This window comes from Tachysurus fulvidraco, chromosome 1 (genome assembly GCF_022655615.1).
Source record: "Tachysurus fulvidraco isolate hzauxx_2018 chromosome 1, HZAU_PFXX_2.0, whole genome shotgun sequence".
NCBI classification, from domain to species: domain Eukaryota; kingdom Metazoa; phylum Chordata; class Actinopteri; order Siluriformes; family Bagridae; genus Tachysurus; species Tachysurus fulvidraco.
Genome location: NC_062518.1, coordinates 51,189,573 through 51,198,913, shown reverse-complemented (window position 1 = coordinate 51,198,913; position 9,341 = coordinate 51,189,573). Strand labels below are relative to the sequence as shown.

Genomic DNA, 9,341 nt, shown 5'->3' with positions numbered 1-9,341 from the left:
CTGATGAGCAGTCATCCATGATGAAATTTCTGCCAGACATGCTGAGATCCAGTCAGAGGGTGGGAAAGAGAAGATAAGTTGTGTATCATCAGCATAGCAGTGGTACGAGAACCCATGTGATGAAATAACTTCACCAAGTGTGAGTATACAGGGAGAAAAGAAGAGGACCAAGTACTGAGCCCTGTGGGACGTCACTCCCCTCCATGTTACTTGATATGAGCGTCCTTCCAGGTAGGAGGCAAACCATTCCCAAGCTGATCCGCAAATCCCAAGACTCTTGAGGGTGGATAAGAGTCTTGTGGTTGACCGTATCAAACGCTGCCGAAAGGTCAGGGAGGATAAGGATGGATGACAGTTTGGCTGATCTAGCAGTATGTAGCTTCTCAGAGACATCCAAAAGGGCTGTCTCTGTAGAGTGAGCTGCTTTAAAGCCAGACTGTTTGGGATCTTGGAGGTTGTTCTGGAGAGATAGACAGACAGTTGATTATAGACAATGCGTTCAAGAATTTTTGAAAGAAATGAGAGAAGTGATACCAGTCTGTTACTGATGTCTGATGGATCCAGAGCAGGTTTCTTTAGGATGGGAATAACCCTTGCTCTCTTGAAAGTAGTTGGTACCTGAACAGATGCTATGGATCTATTGACGATAGTGGAAATGAAGGGCAAGAGGTCTTGTGAGATGGTCTGGAGCATAGTGGTAGGGAGTGGATCCAATGGGCAGGTGGTAGGATTGCAGGACTGGATGAGTTGTAAAATCTCTTCTGCTGCCACAGTTGAGAAATGTGACAACGAAGGTGTAGGGGAATGCATACTCTGAGATGCAAGTGCAGTCGGGGCTGAAGTGAAGGTCCGGCAGATTTCCTCAATCTTCTCCTGGTAGAAAGAAGCAAAGTCTTCTGCAGTCAGGGAGGATGAAGAAGGTGGAGCCGGGGGGTTGAGCAGAGAAGAGATGTGGAATTTCCGAGGGTCATGTGAGGAAGCTTCAAGCTTTTCCTTGTAGAAGGAAGTCTTGGCAGAAGTCACATCTGAGGAGAACTTGACAAGAAGTGTTCTGTAAAAATCAAGATCTGCATCAAGTTGTGATTTCTTCCACTTTCTCTGATGATCTTAGCTCTCTTCGATTGTTGCGCAGCACATCTGAAAGCCAAGGAGCAGAACAAGAAGTTTTCTTGGGTTTAGTGAACATAGGGCAGAGGAAGTCCATAGTCGAGGAAAGAGATGAGAGGAAAGTATCTGTGGCTGAGTCTAAGGGTAGTGAGGAAAAAGACTTAGCATCAGGAAGGGAAGAAAGAGTGCCAGAAGCTACAGATGAAGGGGAGACAGTGAAGGTTGCGGTGAGTAAGAGCGATGGGGTGAGAGGTAGTTTTAGGTAAGATAGGTAGAGTGATGGTGAAGGATACCAGGTGATGATCAGAGACATGGAGTGGGGTAGCAGTCATGTCTGTAGCTGGAGAAGGATGGGTGAAAACCAGGTCCAGGACATTGCCTCCTTTGTGTGTGGGGATGTAGCTGTTGAGTGTGAGGGAGAAAGAGTCGAGAAGAGACAGGAGGGAAGAAGAATGTAGCTTGTCAGAGGGGAGGTTGAAGTCACCAAGCACTGTCAGGGGGGAGCTATCGGAAAGGAAAGCACTAAGCAGTGAGTCCATTTCTTCCAGGAAGTCTCCTAGGGGACCAGGAGGGCGGTAGACAACAAGGTTGATAGGAGAGGTAACTGAAATGGCATGAAATTCAAAAGAAGAGATGGTTAAATGAGAGAAGAGTAGAGGTTTAAAGCACCATTTCTTTGACAACAATAAACCTGTACCACCACCCCTGCCTGTTTCTCGTGGTGAGTGAGAGAAAGCATAGGCAGAGGATAAAGCAGCTGGTGTAGCAGTGTTCTGTGGGGATATCCAGGTCTCTGTTAGAGCAAGAAAATCAAAGGAGTAATGGGAAGTTAAAGCAGAGATAAAATCAGCTTTCTTTACCGCAGACTGACAATTCCAGAGCCCACCTACCACCACTGTGTGAGACTTACACAACAGAGGAGGGTAGATGAGGTTATTGGGATTGTGACCTCTGCTTTGTGGATGATAGCGTCTGCGAGAGTAGGCTTTGAGTACAGAGATGGGTTTAAGGCACATATTTGTAGTCAAACAAGAGTGAGAATTAAGGTATGGTAGAATATATCAAAACAGTACTAGACACTAATGTTAGAGAGAGAGATACTGACAAATATTACTGAGAGATACTGCGTGGAGAACCTTCAATTTAAATAGGTAAGCCCTGCCCCCAATTCACACCTTAAGGGAGACTGAAACTACTCCTGATTAATCAGTTGAGAGAACAACAAAAACCAACACTATAAAAATCAACAATACTAAAGAATATAACAATTCAAATCACACTACTCTAGAACAAAGTGAGTTAAGCAGATAGTATACAAAAGACAGGAACCTACTTTACCAGAAGACAATATAATCAAATGTAGAGAGTTAAAGCACACACATGAACAATAACAAATGACGTCACACGCAACCACTTTATACAACACTCTTAACACACATGCATTACCAGTCACGTTTGGGTCACGTTTTCGCCGGCGAAAACGTGACAGGTAACGTGTGCGTGTTAAGCAAAAAAAAAGTCTTCGCCCGGTACATAATTGTGATGAATGTCGATGTAGATCGACGTAAAAGTCGCATCAAATCCGCCTTGGCTGTTCACACTGCGGCCACATTGAAAAAAAAAATCAGATTTGTGTCTGATTCAGGACCACATATGGAAGTGGCCCAGATCTGATTTAAAAAAAAAAACAGATCTGGGCCAGATTTGAGTGTTCACACTACTCCTGAAGAAGTCTGACCTGGTGACTTGACCCCAAAAAAATCGGATTTGGGCCACTTTTACCTGCAGTGTGAACAGGGCCTTAGATGGTCCCTATCTTGTTTGCCACACTACGTTGGATATTCAGTGGACGTTCGCCAGTACATATGCCATTAAAACAATACTTGGGCATTTTGATTGTGAAAAATGTAGGTTGAGAATCATGTCGCTGAATAGAATTAGCCAAAAATGACTATTGCACATTAAATTAGAAAGTTTTTGAACCCTGAAGTGTTAATATAAAACCAACTTTACCTCAGTGCAGTCTGTTCCGCCATCCGTTCGACCAGCTGCTCCGAACTTCGTAACAACCACCTAATCTGATGAAAAAATAAAATAAAATAAAATAGAAAATATATAAATTACATAGAAATTTCTATACTTCTGCACAAATAAAGACGCACTTCGCTGTTCCCGTGGTCCCTCTGGACCCCACTCATTTCAGGCACCTCATGGGTCCACATGGGGTCATACTGTCGCATCATCGAAATTGTGGGGTGTGCCCGGCTCGTTACCAGCTGAGCCAGGTTCGATAAATCCTGCGGTGGGTCGACGAGAGAGTAAAATTACCAATGTATAAAACATTTCAAATGTCAGATATTACAGTTCTTACACCTGTTATATATTGGTAACCATGGACACTAATGTTGCCATCCCCCCATTACTGCACTCTTCATTGGTTTCCAGTTTCTGCTGCATTAGATTTTAAACTGACAGTGTAATCATGGACAGACTTCTAAAGCAATTCTGTAAGACCGACTTACTGGATCAAATACTGCCAGGTTGGCCACACGCAGGGCCAGAGTGGCCACAGCCTCCCTGAACCCAGAAATATCTAAAGACTGGACCTGGTGCAGAATAGAGTAAAAACAAATTCACATTGTCACTAATGTTAATGTATTTTCCAAAACAAATGCTTGTAAAAAAAATCCTAGAGTCCAAGGAACAGGAATATGTAAGCCTTTTAATCCAAAACGCTTTGCTCGCCTCACAAGTATTACATTTCTGACCAAAAACTGTAAACAGTAGTTCACTTCCGTCCTTTGTTTCACTTCTCATTGGAGGCTTATAAAAATAACTATTGTAGTACAGGGTCTAACAAATCAAACAAGCCCTCTCATGAGCCAATCGGTGCCTGTGGTGCAGAGATAGGCAGCTAAGAAGCCGATGATGTCTCCATCCTACGTGGGACACCTTCCCTTTGACAATTGCTCCCTCCAGTAGCGATTTGATGTTCCACGAGCATCATAGTTCTTTAGCCAATAAACAGACGATTCCAACGATATGCAACATGACACATCTGTTAAGGGAGGGCTGCACAGTGGAGCATGCGCATATTAATTTTTAAAAAATTTATTGCGCAATTCTCGAACTTCTCACTCTCACGCCTCAGGGTGTCAGTTTACAGGCCTTTTTTTCCACAGCAGGCTTCTAGACTGAGGGGTTCTCTTTGTTTTAGGACTTTCAAACTAAGCATGCAGTGTTTTTATACAAAGTTATACAGTAAACAAGAAAAACATGAATGGACGGACATGTCCGTAGAAAAATATTCATATAAAATCCATTTGAGTCTTTTGACTTCAATGTTTTTTTGGTGAAAACCAAGACATGTGGCTATGACCCTCAGTTGTTTACCTCCCATCATTAAATACAGCAATGTATTTAATCAGTTTCTCAGGTAAACAATTCAAACGAAAATCAAAACCCTCCATTCTAGCCTCTATAACTCTGTCAGTATGGCCTAGTCATGCTGACACTTGTATCAGAAACTAGAGACTCTTCTTTACAATGAGACCAGGCTCACCTCTGTGTGTCAAAGTATGTGGGAGCTGTACCACTTTTAGGTGGGTGTGTCATCTAGGTGAAAATCATGAAAATAGGGGGCGACCACATAAGTTAACCACAACTATTTATGATTTTCGCCTAGATGACAAGTGCTGAAGACGCAAAGTAAAATAAATAAATACATTTAAAAAAAAAAAAAAGCTCTTGGATCAAACTGATCATTTTCTTTCCCATCGACGACATGTCCTGCATTTTAATGTAATTTCTATTGTTTATTTATGAAAGTAAAAATGATCCTTATAGTTTTAGGGTTCTAGCCCTTTTTTAGGGTGGCTTCAGCCCCCTGTCTGTAATCTCAGCCACCCTAAAAAAGGGCTAGAACCCCCCCTGGGTGACAACTCACAACGCATTCACCAGGAATCCTTTTTGACGCAGATTATTACAAACATCTCCCTCATATATGGCCGTGTGTGTTCAGGAATGTCCTCGTTGTTAGTTATTTTAACATCGGTGACTCCCTCTGAATGAACATTAGCCATTCCTTTTGTAGGCACTGCTCATTGTTAGCTCCGCTATCCTTAGTCTATGTCTGATAGCCAGTAAATAACACAGTACACCAGTCACATGGGGAAAAAGCCACACAATGATAGGATGATAGGCTGGAAACAGCGCCCAATGAGAAGGAATAATACTAAAAGTAACGAGTCTGTTTGGGAAATGTAAGCAAAAAGTACAGATATTTGTGTAAAAATGTAATGAGTAAAAGTAAAAAGATGTCCGAAAAATAAATAGTGGAGTAAAGTACTGATACCAGAAAAATGTACTTAAGTACAGTAACGAAGTATTTTTACTCCGTTACTTCCCACCTCTGGCGATAATACAAGTTACTAATTGTGAATAGAAATGTTGGAGTGGAGTAACTGCCATATCACATGTAACTGCCATACAACACACACATGGTTATCCTTATCTAACAATCTCATCCAATACTATAAAGAAACAAAGTGAAATTAAATGCTGCAAAAAGAGAGAAAAGAAATAAAAGACAACAAAGACAGCGAGCGAGGAAAAAGGAAGCTGTGGAAAATAAACTAAAAGAAATGGGGAAATTATGACAAATTTAAGATCTGATTAAAAAACTGTAAAGAACAAGACGAAGGAGGAACCTGATTCAACACACAGAGGAACAGACACTGTACCTAGACAGTTGGATCAAGACCCATCATCTTGCTGAAAGAAGATTATAGAATTGTTAAGTTTTCTTTTCCATTTTTATAATGACAAGTTTCATTTACCTTTATATGAATGTATGTAACCATTATGTGATTAAGAAATTATATAATTTTCATTGGTATGTTTTAGATATTAAGACAAAGAGTAACAGTGAAAGCTTAAAAAGGAAATCACAAGGCTTTGTGTCAGCAGCATAAGAACACACAATAGGCCGTGCAGCCTAGGAGACTTCTCAGGATGTTTTGCAAAAGCATGAGATCATGAGAGACCTGACGATATGCTGACAGAAGCAGAATGACGTTATGAGATCATACTAATAAATGGTATAAATAGGGTTTTACAACGAGTTATCGGTGTGCATTCACCTAGAGCCAAGCTCATTGTGTTATACTCTGTTATTGCTTATAGAGGGTGCATCAGGAGAACAAATGCAGGCTTACACTTGGAGAGAGTTTCTTGGTTTGTTTTATCTTTGCATTTTACTTATTTCTACTTACACTAGAATTGTTTGACTATTTGAAGGAGATTTGTTTGTAATTTTCTTTTACCTTACATATATTACACACATCTATCTGTATTACATTACTTTTAATAAAAACAAGGCCTCCCGTTGTGAGGATCCTGAAAAGACAAAAAGGTCTAAGTCTGACTCCTTCATCTAAAGATACAATCAATAGATTAGGTAGAAGAACTTGAAGCGGAACCTTTGTTAGAAGACCGAGGGACTTCGAAGGACACCTGCGTTCAAGGTAAGAGCAACTATAATTGTTGATCTTCTGTTTTCAATACTAACCCGTGCAAACTAGGACACATCCTTTAGTGGGATTGTGGAAGGGTTTCCTACGCAATCCGAAAACAAGTGTCACTAGAGGATACGTATGTCAGTATAAATGACTTCATAATGTATAAAATATATTCCGAATGTCAGATATTACAGTTATACCTGTTATATAGATAACCATGGACACTCAGCTCACCTAATGTTCTCCCACACCCCCCATTACTGCACTCTCCATTGGTTTCCTGTATCTGCTGCATTAGATTTTAAACATTGACCATATAGACTTCTAAAGCAATTCTGTAAGTCACTCTGGACAAGGACAAGGTTCTTTTCTTACCAGGTTAAAACCCATATAAATCCCTACACATTTAGGCTTCGGCTTTAGGCTTAGTTTTAGGCTTCAGGGGAGGACAAGGCCAAAATAACTAACAGAACAATCTTCCTCAAAATCCCTCTCTCTTACTAACCCAAAATGAAAGAAAATAAAATACAATCATCACTTACCTAACTCCCTCTCAGTATCAGGCATGGGTACAGCACAAACAAATCTATCAGTTGAAAGAATAAACAGAACAAAACAAAACGCACAGGCTCAACACACTCTGAACACAAATTTACAAACTTTCTCAGACGAGACAATCAACGATACATGAAATGGATTAACAGTTAGAGAATAGAGCATACGAATGTGCAATGTTAAAGCACAACACAAACAAAGCAATCACGATGACACAAAAAGGTAAAGAGGCCTCAATCAGGGATCCAGGCAGTCCTTTTATCTGGAACAGGTGGAGATGACAACCAATCAGAGCCTTCCTCATATTAACTCCAGGGACCGCCTTCCTGAAAACAATTGACAGGTACAAGAGAAGACACCAGAGGGCAGCACAGAAATGTGTGTGTATTGTATAGTACAGTGTTATTTATGTGTGTATTGTATAGTATAGTGTTATGTATGTCTGTATTGTATTGTATAGTGTTATTTATGTGTGTATTGTATAGTATAGTGTTATGTATGTCTGTATTGTATAGTACAGTGTTATTTATGTGTGTATTGTATAGTATAGTGTTATGTATGTCTGTATTGTATTGTATAGTGTTATTTATGTGTGTATTGTATAGTATAGTGTTATTTATGTGTGTATTGTATTGTATAGTGTTATTTATGTGTGTATTGTATTGTATAGTGTTATTTATGTGTGTATTGTATTGTATAGTGTTATTTATGTGTGTATTGTATTGTATAGTGTATTTATGTGTGTATTGTATAGTATATTGTTATGTGTGTGTGTATTGTATAGTGTTATTTATGTGTGTATTGTATAGTATAGTGTTATTTATGTGTGTATTGTATAGTATAGTGTTATGTATGTCTGTATTGTATTGTATAGTGTTATTTATGTCTGTATTGTATTGTATAGTGTTATTTATGTGGGTATTGTATAGTATAGTGTTATTTATGTGTGTATTGTATTGTATAGTGTTATTCATGTGTATTGTATAGTATAGTGTTATTTATGTCTGTATTGTATTGTAAAGTGTATTTATGTGTGTATTGTATAGTATAGTGTTATTTATGTGTGTATAGTATAGTGTTATTTATGTGTATATTGTATAGTATAGTGTTATTTATGTGTGTATTGTATAGTATAGTGTATTTATGTGTGTTTTATAGTATAGTGTTATTTATGTGTGTTTTGTATAGTATATTGTTATTTATGTGTGTATTGTATAGTATAGTGTTATTTATGTGTGTATTGTATAGTATAGTGTTATTTATGTGTGTATCGTATAGTATAGTGTAATTTATGTGTGTATTGTATAGTATAGTGTTATGTATGTCTGTATTGTATTGTATAGTGTTATTTATGTCTGTATTGTATAGTATAGTGTTATTTATGTGTGTATTGTATTGTATAGTGTTATTCATGTGTATTGTATAGTGTTATTTATGTCTGTATTGTATTGTAAAGTGTATTTATGTGTGTATTGTATAGTATAGTGTTATTTATGTGTGTATAGTATAGTGTTATTTATGTGTGTATTGTATAGTATAGTGTTATTTATGTGTGTATTGTATAGTATAGTGTTATTTATGTGTGTATTGTATAGTATAGTGTTATTTATGTGTGTGTTGTATAGTATAGTGTTATTTATGTGTGTATTGTATAGTGTTATTTATGTGTGTGTTGTATAGTATAGTGTTATTTATGTGTGTATTGTATAGTATAGTGTTGTTTGTGTGTGTATTGTATAGTATAGTGTTGTTCATGTCTCTGTATTGTATAGTATAGTGTTATTTATGTGTGTATTGTATAGTATAGTGTTATTTATGTGTGTATTGTATAGTATAGTGTTATTTATGTGTGTATTGTATAGTATAGTGTTATTTATGTGTGTATTGTATAGTGTTATTTATGTGTGTCTTGTATAGTATAGTGTTATTTATGTGTGTATTGTATAGTATAGTGTTATTTGTGTGTATTGTATAGTATAGTGTTATTTATGTCTGTATTGTATTGTATAGTGTATTTATGTGTGTATTGTATAGTATAGTGTTATTTATGTGTGTATTGTATAGTATAGTGTTATTTATGTGTGTATTGTATAGTATAGTGTTATTTATGTGTGTATTGTATAGTATAGTGTTATTTATGTCTGTATTGTATTGTATAGT

General features: G+C 37.7%; 1 protein-coding gene and 1 long non-coding RNA gene across 2 annotated transcripts in view; one reads left to right on the top strand and one right to left on the bottom strand.

Moving 5' to 3' along the window:
• The window catches only part of LOC113651658, a 187,773-nt gene that overhangs the window by 141,972 nt on the left and 36,460 nt on the right, over positions 1-9,341 (top strand). The gene's annotated exons all lie outside the window — the stretch shown is intronic.
• On the bottom strand, positions 3,119-7,539 carry LOC125141496. The gene is made up of 2 exons (XR_007140887.1): positions 7,169-7,539; positions 3,119-3,185 (listed from the first exon to the last, which is right to left on the bottom strand). It is a non-coding gene; the product is annotated as an uncharacterized LOC125141496 (long non-coding RNA).